Source organism: Chinchilla lanigera, unplaced genomic scaffold, assembly GCF_000276665.1.
Source record: "Chinchilla lanigera isolate Chin_1 unplaced genomic scaffold, ChiLan1.0 scaffold00020, whole genome shotgun sequence".
NCBI lineage: Eukaryota > Metazoa > Chordata > Mammalia > Rodentia > Chinchillidae > Chinchilla > Chinchilla lanigera.
The window spans coordinates 18,430,549-18,447,711 of record NW_004955421.1 but is presented as its reverse complement, the minus strand read 5'-3'; the positions used below and the strand labels follow the sequence as shown (position 1 = coordinate 18,447,711).

At 41.0% G+C, this 17,163-nt stretch overlaps 1 protein-coding gene across 1 annotated transcript in view; it reads right to left on the bottom strand.

Annotated features, from left to right (window-relative positions):
* Positions 1 to 17,163, bottom strand: part of Frmd4b (FERM domain containing 4B) — a 246,277-nt gene that overhangs the window by 221,803 nt on the left and 7,311 nt on the right. Inside the window, exon 2 of the mRNA XM_005383804.2 lies at positions 9,149 to 9,275. The gene's annotated coding sequence lies outside the window, so the exon portion shown is untranslated. The remainder of the gene's footprint in view (positions 1 to 9,148; positions 9,276 to 17,163) is intronic.

The following is a 17,163-nucleotide window of genomic DNA, read 5'->3' as shown; positions in this document are numbered from 1 at the left end:
TCAGGATTGTATTACTGAAGGCATATGGCTTATCCTTCACTCTATCACCTCCAAATTATTTTTTTTATTCTCAACTTACTAGGAGACGGAAATAGGAATTTTTCACTGGAAATATAAATGGTCAGTAAGTATAAGAAAAAAGTCCTTGACTTCATGAATAATAAAAAAAATACTGAGCAGATGTAAATTTTTCTCTTATCACATGGTCAGAGGCTAAATTACTTCTAGAAGACAAATAAATGTCTATAACCCATAGTTTGCTACTGTAAATGCCAAGATGAAAGTTCATAGTTGTTGAAATAAAAACTATTTCTTTAAAAATAAAGAGGTGAATTTAAAAGATAGGGTTAATTTCTGAAGCTAATGTCAAGAGGCAAGGCTAAAAGAATGAAGGATTCTAAATCACGGAGTACACACAAGCAATATAAAAATTATAAACCCCAGGCTGGAGGTGTAGCTTGCCTAGCATGCATAAAGCGCTGGGTTCCACCCGCCGCACCACCAACAATAAAGTTAAATCACACATGCTGCTACTGGTAATCAGAACTTGGACTATAACAGCCTTTTATCCCCCCACCCCAATTTTACCTGGATGGTAATGTAAGCAAACAGGAAGGCGGGAGACAGGCTATTGCTTTAAAAGATTTTCATCATCTTTCATAGTTTTTTGCAGTGGTGTTATTTTTCATCAGCACTTAATCTCTCATGACTTCCATAATGCTTTTTCTTCACAGTGGTCCATGTATCAGTGTCTCCTCCTGCTCCTCACATTGTGGACCCCTCAAGTGCATCATTTTCATTGCAAAGTGGACTGGAGAGGACATTGAATGTTAAGCAGCTCTGCTGCCATCCGACTGTAGATGGAGCTGGGTGTGGAAACACATGCCTGTCGTCCCAGCGCTCTGAGAGGCTGAGGCAGGAGGATCACAAATTCAAGCCCAATCTGGGCAACTTAGTGACTTAATGAGAACTTGACTCAATTTTTTTTTTAAATTTAAAAAGAGGTGAGAATGTAGCTCAGTGCAAAAGCCTTGGGTTCAATACCTACTATTGCAAAAAAAAAATTTGGATGGAATAAAATGTCCCAGGGAGTAGATGCTAGACAACTCACAGCAAAGCTGAAATTGCTGCTCTTCATACTCCCGAGGTGAAGAAACACTGTCACCTGCAGCAGGCACTGGAAGTATTCTGTTCACACAGCACCCCCCACTGGCCACTGGGGGAAGTTCACCTCCAATGCACAATTTAAAGATTAAATATTAACCCTAGGGCCTGCCACCTAAACCTCATCTCTAATGGACCTGGAGTTCAAGAACACATGCGTCTTTCTTTTGCCCTTACCTTTCACGAAGATGGCTAGCATCAGACGAAATATAAGGGCATTCAAAGACTGGTAATTAGAACACCATTTCAGTGTCAGGAAAATTTGATGCCCAATTCCATTCAGTTGTCATGAAGGCTTTTAGTACTTTACCCAACCTGTCTGCACTAAATGAGCCACAGCAAGATATGCACTGCTACTATACCTATTTGCAGAAGGCTCAGAGGGATTCCAAAGACTCCAAGTCAAGAAAGTTGGGAAGTCAAGGATGGAACCCCACCTAACTCCAGAGGGCATGCTTAATGACTACAGTACACTGCCCCCTCTGAATAGCTTAAAAAACCGGATGGCCCTGATATCCTACTATTTAAAAATAAACTTCCCACATTAAAAAGATACAAATGTGCCAGATGATAATTAGCTTCCAAGTCCACCAGCCCGGGTCAGACTCTGCATACCCGATGGTGCTTTTGCTGGAACTTCACAAACAGGGCCTTTTTCTGGAGACCCTCCGAAGCTCAGCTAATTAAAGCAGGGTGCACACCCCCACATCAGCAGGCACCAGAAGTTAAGCAACAGAATGGCCCGGAGCCCGTGGCATGTGCTGGGGTGCAACAGACCGCCTCTCCTCCGATTAGGTATAGCACCCGTAAGGTGTGCTATGAACAAGAGACTTCCGGGGGCTTTCATGAAGGGACTTGCAGTATTGTGGGTCTGAAATAGACTTTTTAATAGAGACCCTGCGTGTGTGCACACGCTGCTGAGTAAAGGCTCTGAGAAATCACATTCATCTAAGACAGTTACCCGTCAAGGCTGCAGAAGTGGGAGGGATTTGCATTCTAGGTTTACAGGTCACTTTGGCCACCCAGATTAACGCTAATGGGAACGCCCACCTGACCCCATGTCAGGAGCGTGAGGAAGGTGCCGAGTCCTGCGGAGAAGGAACGCTGTGCTGACTCACAGTGTGTGCCCCGGCCAGGGGCACAAGGGCCGCATATTTAGCGCCTATGTGCTGTGGTCAGGACCAGAACATTCACGGGGGTGAACGCACACAGGCACCTCAAAGCTGTCAGTCAAGACTGAGAGGAAAGAGGCCAGCACAGACGCACGAAACGGAAGTCAGCAAAGAATCGGAGACAGGAACACAAGAGGGTCTGGCGGGCGCACCCTTGGTTGTAGCGGGTAAGTCCACAGGCACTGTGGGTGCTGAGATGGCAGAAAAGCCGCCTGGCTGAGGCAGGGCGGGAGAGGCGGCAGTAGGCTGGGGGCTTGAGTCCCGAGACCCTACAAAGCTTCAGCTCAGCATCAGGGATCTCAGAATTGTGACCACCTATAGGGCTTCTTATGATTTCTCACTCATCCTTTGAAAGTTCTTAGCAAAGTCTCCTTGAAAATGTCAGCCTGTCTCAGGGGTGCTCCAGGAAGATAAAGTATGTTTTGGTGATTGTTTAGTAAGAGTAGAAAAGGCCAGGGGTAAACTGTCCCCCGGAGGTAGGTAGACGTGGAAAATCCCCAGTGTGATGATCCCTAGAAAGTGCTGCAGAAAGTGCCAGCTCCTTGTGATTTTCCATGGGAGAAATATTCTGGGTAAAATAATTCTGGGAAACAATTTCATGTTGCATAGTATATATTATTATGTATTATAGAAATCACTGTACACATTATACCCCTTTCCTGGTAATCCACAGTGTTTATTTAAGTCTCTAAGAATTCCTGTAATAAAAAATTTTAACTTCTTTTAATTGAGCATTTCCTAAATTTTTTTGAACACAGGCATGAAATCTTTTTTTTTTTTTTTTTTTTTTTATGATTAACCTAACATTTTGGGAGACATGACTCTTAGGAAGAAGGAAAAAATATGAGATTATGTTTTCCCTACAGTATAGAGATTTTCTCAGAGCTCTTCTCTGCAAAAATCTTTGAAAAAATTGCATTTTGATACCCCGATATTTTTACAGCTATAAACTAATCATTTGCATACCTCAAGTCACAAGCTTCTCCTGATGAAAGCTAATTGCTTTACCAAGGCAGTCAACCTTTTCAGTCTTCACTATGCAAATAAGTGCTAGGAATGCAGCCGCGCATGGTGGTGCACATGTGTGATCCCAGAACTGGGGAGGCTGAGGCAGGAGGATTGGAAATTTGAGCTCGGCCTGGGCAACTGAGATCCTGTCTCAAATTAAAAAATAAAAGAGGCTGGAAATGTGACTGGGTGCCAAGGCTCTGGGTTCAACCCCTAGTACTGCAAAAAAAAAAAAAAAAAGTTGGAAATGTCCACACAACTGACACTTTCTTGATTTTAAAGGTTTTCAGAACAGCGAGTGGGTGAAACGGAGTGCTGGGGCTCTGGAGCCATTCTCCCGCTGTCTGAGGAGCGGCTCTGCTTCCCGCTGTGTGACCCTGTGCGTGTTACACAAGTTCTCCATCCTCCTCATCCTCGCCTAAGAAACAGAACTAACATATCTGAACTCTGTTAAGGACTAACCGGGTTAATACATGTAAATTGCTCAGCAGAGTGGCTGGCAGTTGGCTAGTAATTTGTTGCTTCTCACTTTGTATTTCTAAATTTATGACTACGAAGCATCATTTAAGAGGCAAAGAATAGGATTTTTTTTTTGTCTGAAAACTATTATACTCTTGTTTTAGGTCCTGAGATCTATAAGTGGTTTGAGCTCTCACTAAAATGTACTGGGGAGACATTTTAAACTACTGCTATGTTTTCTTTGGGAAAACTGAGGAATTTTTCTTCTTTTCAACTTTTAAAAATATTTGTGATAAAACATGGAACTAACAAAACAATCACCATTTTACTATTCTGAGGCACACAGTACAGGGGTATTAAGGACATACTCGCTGTGGAGCAGCTACGGTCCATCTCCGGGAGAATCCCCCTTCCCAGACAGCACTGTGGCCCCACGCAGGGACCTGCCTGGCCCGCGGTGTCCTCCAGTAACCTGACTCCACCAGGCGCCTCCTGTCCTCGGACCTTGAGTGTCCACCACTTTCTCATTGACTATTTTGCTGAGTATGGGCGCTTTAAGCTACATCCATGCTGTGCAGGGGTTAGAATTTCACTTCTTTTAAGGACTGAATACTACACCATTAGATGGAGAAGCCACATTCTGTTTACCCACCCTTCTGTCGGGGGACATCTAGATGTTCACCGCATTCGGTTACAGTAACACTAGTACCAAGCTTGCTATGAGATCGTAGCATCCATGTCTGCCCCTGCCTTCAGGGCTTCTGGGTGTATAACTGGAGGCAGCATTGCTGAATCACGTGGTAATTCTATGTTTAATATTTTGAGAAACTGCAAGGCTGTTTTCCACAGTGGCTACATCATTTTACATCTCCACCAATAGTGTATGAGGGTTCCAGTTTCTCCACATCCTCACCAACACTCGATGTTTCCCATCATCTTGATTTTGATCACAAGTAGCCATTCTAGTGGATGTGCAGTAGTATCTCAGTTTGCTTTAATTTGCATTTCCCTAATGATGCATTAATAAATGCAGTAGTGGTGCACTGAACATTTTTTAATGCCTTTCAAGCAGATTTTCCATAAGAAGAGCACAAAATATTAATCCAGGCTCTCTTCTGGCATTCTGGCTTTTCTGTATGCACATTCATCTTTGATGACTTCAAAGCTATTTCTTACTTTGAAGGGAAAAGAGTGCATGTGTCTGTGGCCTATTTATCATAATTAAGGAAACATGTTATGCAGGAAAAAAAATCAAGGGATAGATGATAAGAGCTTTTAATTTTCCACAGCACAAAACACTTTTACTACCTGAATGTTTTTTTTACAAATTCCGCATTAGTTTTGAAATAAAATAAAACTTTTATTTAGAAAATTTAAAAAATAAGCGTCATCTTTTGCAGCTGAGGGAAGCTGGGGCAGATAGGACAGACGGGTAGAAATATATCACATTGTACACTTTATATGTGAGCACTTTATTACACGTCATTTATACCTTAAAAGCTGTTGAGAAAAGACTAACAACTTAATAATTTAATAATACACAAAATATAAAGAATAGTCTCCTTTTATCTGATGCTGTCTAGCAAATAATGTCCTAAGTCATCAACAGGACCACCCTGCTGTGTGCATCCTTGAACAATTTCCCTTTACTTACACAAATTTATGATCACATTATATGGTTTAAACTTTTACAAAAAGTTTTCTTGCAACTTTATGAGGGTTTTAAAAAGCTCTTTTATTGTACATAAAAACTTCAAGGTGTTCTGATATTGTGGCTAGTTATTTTTTAATAACCAACATGCCTTAAATACTTCACCAAATAAGAAGATGTAAAACTACAAATAGAAGTAGCTTACTGAGTAGTACATTATTAGAGAGAGGTCAGGGGAGAAAAAGTTTGAGCACACTGAGAACCTGTTTTCCACAACACTGATCTAGAATGGAAAGAACTAGTCTCTGTTTTAAACTACAATGAAATTTTCACTTTCAGCTAAATTTTGCACAGCGATTCTTGTTGTAAGAAGCACAGCCGTGAACAGATTTTTTGGGACTGTCTGGTTGCACGAACTAGAAAAGTATATCAACCTGAAGTTTTACCACAGGTCACACTGACTTAATAGCCATCAATTTAAAAACATTGCAAATATATGGTTATTGTGAAAAGAAGAAAATAAAAGCACACAAGCATTTGCTTCTTGCCTGCTCTGCCTCTAATTCCACCTGTTAGACATAAGTGCCATCAACAATATGAGAGGATCTTTCCAGACTGTATGGTGTGAGTGTGTGTGTGTGTGTGTGTATCAGTTTCCCCAATATTTTGTTTTGTAGTACTGCATACTGAACATAGGGCCTTCACTCTGAGCTCATCTCTAGCCCTTTTTTACATTTTATTTGGAGACAGGGTCTTGCTAAATTGCTACGTTGCCCGGGAGTACCAGAGAGGTTCTGCGTGGTATCACGGTCAGAGCTGAGATTCAGTAGGAAAGAATGGGTAAGTCATGATAAAATTTTGACCATTTCTCCACAGTGGTTGACACTGGCCAGTGCTCTGAGCCCTGCCTTCAAGTCCCACCCACCACTCCACAACCCAGCGACTCACTCGTAGCCCCGACTCAAACAGCCCCTTCTCACCCCTGCTCGGTATTATGGCCAGCGATGCTTCAGGTTGATACTTATCTGTGCTGACTCATTGCTAATACTTTGAACATCACTGTTGCTTACATGGCTTTAGTTTTTTTTCGAGACCCAATGATTCCTTTCTCCTTCTATTCCAAGCCTCTCTAGCTCCGCACAATAATCATTTCTCTATTTCAATGAGGCGATCTTGTGCCCTTGAGGGCAGGGACTCTGTCTCATTTGTGCTTCCACTCTGAAAATGTTTTTGAGAACTTTTTATATAGCCATGTTCAGACCAGGATCCCATGTCCTGGGTTTCATGGAACTTACAGACCATAGGGCAGGCAGGTGGAAAATATCTGAAGAGTCAAATACAGAAATAATTCCCAGTAGTAGCTAGGCTCTTAAGATGAGTCAATGAATGGGTTAATCCTCTTCTCCTTACATATCTATGAGTCCACCGTTTTGCTACTTTAAATAATCAGGGTTAGCACCTGTAGCGTGTAAGGACAAACCACTTTTTGTACACTCTGTGTTAAACAAATATGAAAAATCCAGCCAGCTCTCATGGACGCTGGTGATGAGAATACCAGTATGAGTAACAGCTTCAGAAGCCAACTTCAGGGAGGGGGTTCTCCTTTAGAATAGAAGCCCCACAGCCAGGAATATAGCTCAGTAGTATAATGCCTGCCTGGCAAAGGTGAGGTCCTGTGTTCAATTCCTGGTACTGGTAAAAAAAAAAGAAAAAGAAAAGAAGCCCCAATATGAGAACTGAAGGAAAAGCTGCTATTACAGTTTAGATCTAGAATGTTCCCCCAAGTCTCATGTGTTCAGAGGTGGGTTTTGGAAGGCAATTGGATCATGGAGATGCTGTACGCAGCAGATCCATTGATGAACACATAGCTGAAGGTGCTGTTAAGAAGTGAGATCTAATTGGGAGAAGCATGTCCTTGAGGGTCATGCCTTTAGCAGGTAGAACTAGCTCTCACTCCTTCCTTCATTGTATGCTTTCTGGCTGCCATGCTGCTTCTGCTTTGGAGACAGCTGACTATGGACGGAATCTCCTAAACTGTGAGCCAAATTAAACCACTCTTCCTTTAAGTTGTGGGTGTTGGGTGCTTTGTTGTAGCAACCAGGAAATGACTAATAGAGCAGCAGAGCAGGGTGAGGGAGGGGGACAAGCCAGCTACACTGTCAGTTGCATGAAGGCTCTCAGTGGACAAGAGCTCATACATCAGAGGGCAGAGGGAAAAAGCTTGGGGACCTATGGGGGTGAGGGTAGGAAGAGAATGGAACACAGGGCAGCAAGGCTGAGGGGGTACAGCGAAGTATTTGAGGTGTTTTGACTTGGAATTTAAGAGATTTTGTATGATTTAAGTCTGTATCACCAATAGTCCTCAAAGAACTTGAATTGACGAGATAATCAGTAAGAGTCTGAGAAATGCACTGACCCATCTGTAGTTTCCTATCACTGCCTAGGGCCCCTCAGTCCTGGTGTAGCCCAATGAACAGTTCTAATATGTGCAGAGTTAAAGAAATGCCTCCTTCCATTCCTCCAACATTGTTTATACTCTTCTACATTTTTATCTCCCTTATAACAAACAAGTTTCCACTCCTGAAGTACACTTTATTCAATGATGAAATCAGTTAATAATTATTGAGTACTTTCCACATGCTTAGCATTCTTCCTAGGACCGCCTAAATCAACTTATTTTGTACTCAACAACCCTACACAGTTGGTACTAATATTGCCACATTTCCCAGCAGAGACAACGGCAGATTAACAATTTTGACCACAGTAAAACAAAGGGTAAGTGGTAAGTGGTAGAGCAAGCATCTCCAGAATCCACATCTGTACCTGCTCTGTGCACATCTCTCGAGCAGGGGCTAAGGTCTAGAATTGCAATCCTACTGTTGGTTTTGCTCAAGAAAGCATTTTAAGAAGATAGTTGTCAACGCTGCCCTTAACCATTGTACACTTTACTTATGCACAGCTCACAGTGTTACACATTTCATATCAATGCCCTTCAAATCACCTTTGTTGAATACAAACTTCTGAGATCAGCTCATGAAGAAACATCTTGCAATGCCATATAGTATGGCTCCCCACATGCGTGGCAGTTAGGGTTCTACAGGACTGTCATGACAACGTTCAGCCATTCAAATATTTTATTTCCCTTCTTATTATACCCCAAAAAACAATGGGAAATGGAGGGGGCATGTATTCATTATACTAAGGACACAAAGCACACCTTATTACAGTTAAGGATGAAAAGCATTGTATGAATAAAGACAACCATTAGCCTTATTCATCTGTCTGCTGGACTTATGTTAGTTTAAGTGTTTATCTATGAATAAAGAGGAAGAAATTTCACAAGTGTTTATATGAAATATTAGGAATGTAATGTTAGAAATCTGTCTAAGCCACAGTATAATTTATACATGGTTTATTTGTCTTTTGTTCATTTGCTCTTCTCTCTGGGAAGAGAGGCTCTACAAAATAGATGTCCACTTTTAGCTGTTTAGCTTTTATTTGAACACAAGGGAGTAACTGTATTGCTGATTTCCTCCCTCACTGCTATTAGCATATGTTTTGAAGGCATGTTACTCCATGTATCCTATCCCTTACCTGGTCCACAAGTCGATGTATCCACACACAAATGCATGCAAACTCAATTTCATGTCCTAACTAATCACACGGTTTAATTTTTATACAACTATGCACTTACCTTTAACTAAGAAGTGTTCTTTTGCTCTCTCTAGTTTTTGCTGTAATAATCTTCAGACTCTGCTTGGTCTGCACAGATGTCATCTTTTTCTCTCACTCATTCTTTCCTCTGAACTCCTCATCAAAGCCTGTAACACAGAAAGAAGTTCCTTCACTTTTAGGAGGCACATGGGAAGGACTGTAAATCTCAAGTCAATGACACTTCTGATTTATTTCCAATTTTTCCAGCTGGCTACCATTTAATCAGAGTTTTAGAAATTCACCTAATTAGATATGACTTAGAATAGAGCTCTCTCAAAATATAGATGAAACAGAGGCTGCTCTCCTTAACAACTGAAGATGTGATGCCAACTTGGCTCTTCAAAGACACGTGCCATTGAATACGTCGTGTTCTCCGCCTCTGTAGAGAGAGATTCCGATGTACTCCAAGCTACCTGAAATCAGTGATAAGATCAAGGCTCTCAGAGTGGAAGAGCGCTCAGGGAAACATCACCTCAGACTCCATATTTTAGTTTGACGGAAACCAGCATTGCGCGCTCAAATCTGGTTTTTAACAGATGTCAGTTATGGTGAGAATTGAACACGTCATGAATTCTGCTGAAATTTAGTGGGCGTATTGTGCCACAGGACATCCTTATTGATATGTATTTATCATTCTCTCTGTAAAAGAGAAGAAAACTGCTTTTGCTTGCAAGCGCTGCTTCAGTCAGGATGCGTGCTTCGTCCCCATCAACCGCAAGGCCAAACTGCACCACATGCTCCCATGTGGATAAGATCAACAACGAGGGCGAGAGCAGCAGCTGTGGTCTTCATTCTTCGACCACATGGCTGCATGAAAGTCCTGTCACGCATCTCATGGCACCTTCCCACCCCACCTGGGCCTCTGGGGTCCCCCCCAGACACAGATGCAAACTTGAGGGGCAAGATGGTGCAGGAGGCAGAAGGAAACCAACTAATTCCTTCACAAGCGCATTTGCTTCACTCCCTGTGCTGATGCCACCTGACAAGACCCCCTGTTCTCGCGGGAACTCGGTATTCAAGGGTTCCGCTGCAATGAAAGGCTGGGAGCTAATTGCAGAAAATATCTTTTCAGGGTCCTTTCAGAAGGAAAACAGACACCGTTTTAGAAAAAAAAAAATAGCTCATTTACCTCAATGTTTCAAAGCTAATGCAGGCAAATTTTATAGTAGGCCAAATTGGATTTAAATAGTGAGAACTGATGTAGTCATGGGGAGGGAGTCATAGATTCATTGGATGCAAAAGGTTACACAGGGCAGAGCTGGCCCTGGAATGACTCAGCCCATTTTTCAGCTTTATCATGCAGGACCTCCAGTTCTTTCTGTGTCCACCAGGGAACAAAAGCACCATGAGTGGTTAAACCCTGCATATGTCAATCCACCAAGTAGTACCTAATATTACATACAAGTATAAGGAACTAGGTGAATCCCTTACTTTTCTCACAAAGACTACACGGCGTATGCCACCTCAAATCACAAGGCTAGAAAAAAGAAGAATCAACAGATACTTCCTGATGCCTAGAAGAGCTATCATTTATTGAATGTCAGCCATCAGCCATCAGTATGCCAGCACTTACACTGTCACTAATGCTGCCAAGAACTCCAAAAATAGATATAGGCATTATTACACTATGAAGATGAGGAAACTGAGTCAGGGAAATGAGATACATTGTCTGAGGTTACACAAGCTAATAAGTTTTCCGATCTCATGGCCCCATGGACATCAACTTTCTGTCTGCAATAAGCAGCACAATAAACCAAAGAAACATGCATCTATCTGAAAACCCCAGGGCCAGGAATAGACACAAAGAGAACAGTATCTGGAAAGACACTGCAGAGAAGAAGAGAAGAGAACTGAACTGAGAGCATTATGGAAATCTATCCTATGATTCAACATGAATGAAGAGCACATAGTTTCATCTATAAAATGCAGCAAAAGGTATTTGTGATATTAGGTCCTGAAGATGAACATAAACGTTCAAGGTCTTAATGAATTAGGGCCCATGACTTGGGATCCTCCACCATATTAGTTTGCTAGAGATGCCATAACAAAATATTACTGGCTAAGTGGTTTAAATAACATAATTCTGGAGGCTGGAAGTTCAAGATCAGAGGGTTGGCAGGGTTGGCATCCTCTGTGGTCTCTCTTCTTGGCTTGCAGATGGCTTTCCTCCTGCTTCTCCTCACATGATCTTTCTTCCTTGAACACAACCTTGGTGTCGCTTTTTGTGTCTACATTTTCTCTTTTCATAAGGACAAGTCAGATTGTATTAGGGCTCTACCTAACGGTCTCATTTTATTTAACCACCTTGTTAAAGGCTCTATTTTCAAACACAGTTACATTGTAAGGGACTAGGGATTAAGGATTAAATATATGAATTTTGAGGACAAATGTAGCTAACAATATTCACTAAATGATTAGTTCTGGTACCACAGCAATGAAAATCCATAGACTAGAAAAGTGACAATCTGTTATACATCATCAACCTGTAATGTCATCCATAAAAAGTTGAAGCTCTCTAATATTTGAATTCAAAGTCAGGAATCTAAGGATAGACTATAAGTTTTAGGTTTAAAAAAAAAAAAAGAAGGAAGCAGGAGGCATCACAAGCCCAGATTTCAAGTTACATTACAAAGCAACAGTGATAAAAACAGCTTGGTACTGGCACAAAAACAGACATGAGGATCAATGGAAGAGAAGAGGAGAACTTTTAAACAACCCCAGGCCATTCATCTATCTGATCTTTGACACAGGGACCAAAAACATATACTGGAGGAAAGAGAGGCTCTTTAATAAATGGTGCTGGGAAAACTGGTTATGTACATGCAGAAAGTGAATCTAGATTAATATCTCTCACCATGTACTAAAATAAAATCAAAGTGGATCAAAGACTTAATATTAAAACAAAACACTTAACCTTCTGGAACATAAAATAGGTAAAACTCCTGAAAACATAGGCATAGGCAAGGATTTTCTGAACAGAATCCAACTGTACAAGAGTAACAAGAATCAGCAAGTGGAATTATAGCACATTAAAAACTTCTGCAAGCAAAGGAAATAACCAACAGGGTGAAAAGACAAACCACAGAATGGGAAAAAATTTTGCCAGCTACTCCTCTGATAGAGACTAATATCTAGAATATGTAAAGAACTACAAAAATTAGACCCCCAAGAATAAAATACCCGATCAAAACATGGGCATGAAATGAGTAGACACTTCTCAGAAGAAGTACAAGTGGTTGATAAATACATGAAAAAATGTTCAGCATCTCCAGCCATTAGAGAAATGCAAATCAGCACTAAGATTCCACTTTACTCCAAAAAGAAAACAAATGTTGATGAGACTGTGAGATAAAAGGAACCCTTCTACATAGTTAGTGGGAAAGTAAACAATACAACTGCTATGGAAATTAGTATGGAGATTCTTCAAAAAACTAAAAATGGAAATTCTATTCACCCCACCTACTCTCTTTCTAGGTACCTTCTGGAAAATGTTAAAGACACCGTATTCCAGTGATACATACATAACCACATTAGCACAATTCATAATAACTACATCTTGGAAGCAGTCTGTGTGTCCATCAATAAATGAATGGATAAATAAAACATGGCATTTACAATGGAGTATTATTCTGTGATAAAGGAGGACAAATCTGAATCCTTTCTAGGAAAATGGATGCCCCTCGAGACCATAATGTGAAGTGAAATAAATCAGACATGCAATCTTAAAAAGTGCATCATTTCTCTTATATGAAAAAAGCAAAACACAAACAGCGAAATGAAGGGTGGATAATAGGAAACACGAAGATAGATCTTTTGCAAAGGGGGAGGGGATCTTGAGATGGAAAGGAGGAGAGAGGAGCAGTAAAAAGAACTAAGATGCGTTCTGTACACGCACTGAGCCCTCCATGATAACAATAACCATTAAGTACTGCACACATGTACTAAACCATAAAAACTCCAAAGTCCTAAGTACATATTAGTGACTTAGCACTTGTCTACAGAAATCAGAGCTCACCTGCCTGTTTATAACTGCTTAACTGTTCAGTCACTGGTTGTGTTCAAAACCTATACCATGTTCTGCCAGTAGACCAGAACAAACTATAAAGCACCCTGGCTAAATTCAGAGGCTTTGGAGACACTGACAGGCAGCTGACGCTCTGCCATCGTCCCACAGCACTGAGAACTCAGGCTGGACCAGCCGCCCTGGCCACCTGTGAGCTGCTTCTCGCAAGTGAGAGCCTGTGTGAAGCTCTCCTGGGCGAACCTCAGCGGGCGTCACCAGCATCATCCGACACCGCTCTGTAAAAGGCTGGTTGCCGCTGTCTGTGCTCAGAGGCCCCTGCGGTCTCACAACCCCTTCTTTGATCCTGAACTCAACTTAGTCGGGTGACTCTTGGTTGAGTGAATCTTGCTGTGAGACGTAGGCTTCCCAACATCAGTCATACTGTTCCATCCCAACCAAAGACAGGTCATTTTCACAACATGCCAGAACCGTCCTCCCTCCTCGGGGTGACAGTAAATGAGGCAATGTCTGGAACATGATGGGTCTGAAGGCAGGCAACTTAGACTTATCCTGCGGTCTTCACATGACTTTCAGTGATCTCATTTTGACAGGTTTAAACTTGATATTAACTTGTTTAATAAATCTTTTTATGTTTATTTTAAAAAAAAATGAAAGGGGGGGTCATGATTCAATAAACTTGGGTCACAAACTAGTGACCAAAATACTACTGCCCACTGCTCACATCCAGCCTGCTGCCTGTCTTTGTAAATAAAGTTTTATTAGCACACAGGCACACCCACTAATTTACATATTGCCTAGGAATGTTATAGAACTACGACTGCTATGCTGGACTGCTGTGACAGACTGTCTGGCCTATAACGCCCAAAGCACCTACATCTGACCCAAATTTCTGCTTTAAACTATCTTTACTGTAAGAGTTCTCAGAGTTATGATGCTACAAAGGGAGGAGAGATAACAAAATTGCATCTTACATTGGGGGGAAGTTTCTAAAGTCAGTGCAAAATGAAAACGTAAAGAGAATAAAAAATTAAAAAAAAAATTAGAAACGATACAGAGTTTCACTAGACAAGATGGTAGGAATTCACCGCTGGTTGTTATATTCTCTGTAATGGTTTGATCAATCTTGCATTCTTATATCTGGTAATCTGAGCAACTTCATTGACGGTAATAGTGTGTAATATAACAACCACTGTTAATTCCTATAATTTTTTCTGAAACCCTATATCATTTTAATTGTTTTTGCTTTGCTTTGTTTCTGTCTATGTTGTAGGTATTTTGCTATTGTTCTTTTTGTTAAAATAATTCTCTTTCAAATAAAAATTAAAACAAATGAAAACTGTGTTTAACTATAGTTTAACACTGAAAAATCCTTTGAAGGAGAGTTACGCAGTAAAGTCTATCCTACCATAACATCTATAGAGTCAATTCTTCCTCCAAGATAATAAAAGATAAAATTTTCTTTAAGCACCATATGAAAAAGCTGGCTCTATAAAGAGACCATTTGCATAAAAAGATGCACATCTTCAAAGAGCAGAGTCACTCTCAACATAAAACAGAGGAACTGAGAGGAACCAAGAGAGAGGAGGCTCAGCTGACCACCTCCTGCTTCCCTCCTGCACTTGCAGAAGTTATATATGCACCTGGTTAAGAGCCCACTGCAGCTGGCTTCGGAACCACTGTGTCCTTCTTCAATGCTTTGTCACAGTGAAGCCTCCATTAGGATCTGTATTACATAGGACACATTTTTAGAAATGCTGAAATCAGGCAACAGTGTTGGGGATCCACCAATCAGATAAAAGACAAGTACAATGTTTCTAAACACAAAAAAAGCAGATTTAAAAAGTGGAGCATAAGCCACAGTAAACTGTCACCCCACCTTCACTAAAATGGTTGTTTGAGAATGTGGAAAAATTGAAGCTGTCATGCATTGTTAATGTGAATATAAAATTGTGCAGTTGCTATAAAAAAGTTTTGAATCCTCAAAAGGATTAAATATTAAATTATACATGATCTAGAAATGCCACCCCTGGGCAGATGCTCCAAACAACTGGAAGTAAGAACTTGAACAAATATGTGTACATCATAGCAGAATTATTCACAATAGCCAAAATGTAGAGACAATGCATGAGTCCTTTGACAGAATAAAAAATAAAAAATGTGGTCTATCTATTACATGGAAAGTTATCCAACCTTCAAAAGAATGACAAGCTGATACATAGTTAAAACGTGGGTGAATCTTGAAAACATAATTGAAAGAGTCAGATAAAAAGTCAAATGTTGTATAATTCTACTTATGAGAGCTATCATAGACACAGAGTTTAAGAGAGGTTTCCAGGAGGTAAAGGAGTGAGGAACAGAAAATTATTGATGGGTACCAACGTTCAGTTTGGGATGATGAAAAAGTTCTGGAGATGGGTAGGGGCAATGTTTGCACAACATTGTGAATTTACTTAATAGGACTGAATTGTGCTTTTTAAAATGGTTAAAGAGGTTAACTTTAATATGCATATTTTACCATAACAAGAATGCTTTTGAAAAAACACAGGAGCATAATTGCAGGGCTGGGGATGAAGCAGACATTCTTTTAGATGCCAGTTGAATGTGTCATTCTACTAAAAAAATACCCCAAAACCTAGCAGTTGACAAATTTCTGGCTTGCTTAGGTGACAAATCTCATAGCTTGGAGGGAATAGCAAAGGGAAGTGTCATTCTATGTGGGACTTTTGGGTATGGATAAATGAAGTAGAAAGAAAGTGGTCACAAGTTCTGTTTGTTTTTTTTTTTCTTTTTGGTACCAGGAATCAAACTCAGGACCTTGCGCTTACCAGGCAGGCGCTGAGCCTCTGAGCTATATCCCTGGCCCCTCACAAGCTCTTAAGAGTCCATGCCTGATTCCTCTCTGCCACCAGCCTTGCTTCCCCTTCCCCTTGGTGTACACTTGTCTGTGGGGTAATTATTATGTCCTGTAAAAATGTACTCATGAAAACCAAAATAAAAAAGATACAGCAATGTAGAAAGGATAACACAATGAACTCCTGTCCACGCCACCAGTGAGAACGATCCCAAGTTGTTCTTTTTCATATGGATTTCACATCCTGTCCTTACTATTTTATAAGCCAGTATTAGATAGAATTTTAATCCACTGAGTTGCTTTCTCCAGTCCAAATCTTCCTGGTCTTTGGAGGCAACCACTGTTACACATTTGTTAGTGTGTGTGTGTGTGTGTGTGTGTGTGTGTGTCCAAAACAATATATCCATGGTTCTGTGGTTCTTAAACTTTTGATGAAGTGTATCAATCAATGCTGTATGCTACATTTTTCTCAATATCGTATTTTCATTTTGCCCCATACAGCCCTTGTTAGAGCATTAACTGTTGCTCAGTGCCCTGACATATGACTGTGTCATCCATGAATTCTCTATTTCTGGAATGATGACTAGTAAGGAGTGTCCAATGTTTAGGCATCACACAGGACCCCACAGTGCACATCCTTCGGGATTCTGCTGTACATATGCCCTCTGGACCACTGCAAACGCATATGGGGTACAGCACACGTCTGGCTATGTACAGCACTGGGCAGACAGGAGCAGCAATTTCTCCTCGGAGATCCTGAGGGCAGACCAACTTTCCCAGGCATTTAGAAATGTGAGAGAATTTCTTGTGTGCTGAGCATGGGGTGGGGCAGGGATGTTAAATTTTCACCAGTGCACTAGAGCCCTAACAAATCACCCAGCCCTTCCTTTGAGAAAGGCTGCCGGTGTGCAGAGAAGCTCCGTGTCGGAGAACATGTGCATGTCAGCCGGGGTAGGGAATGAGACTTTTCTTTCCCAAGTGCCACTTGCTGCTGCTGAGAGTGCTTCCTTTAATTCTTGCCACACTTCACTGTCAGCCTTGTGAATTTCTGCAGCCCTGGTGCTATCACATCATGGTTATAAGCTTGCATTTCCTCCTTTTAGCAGTGATGTGGAAAACC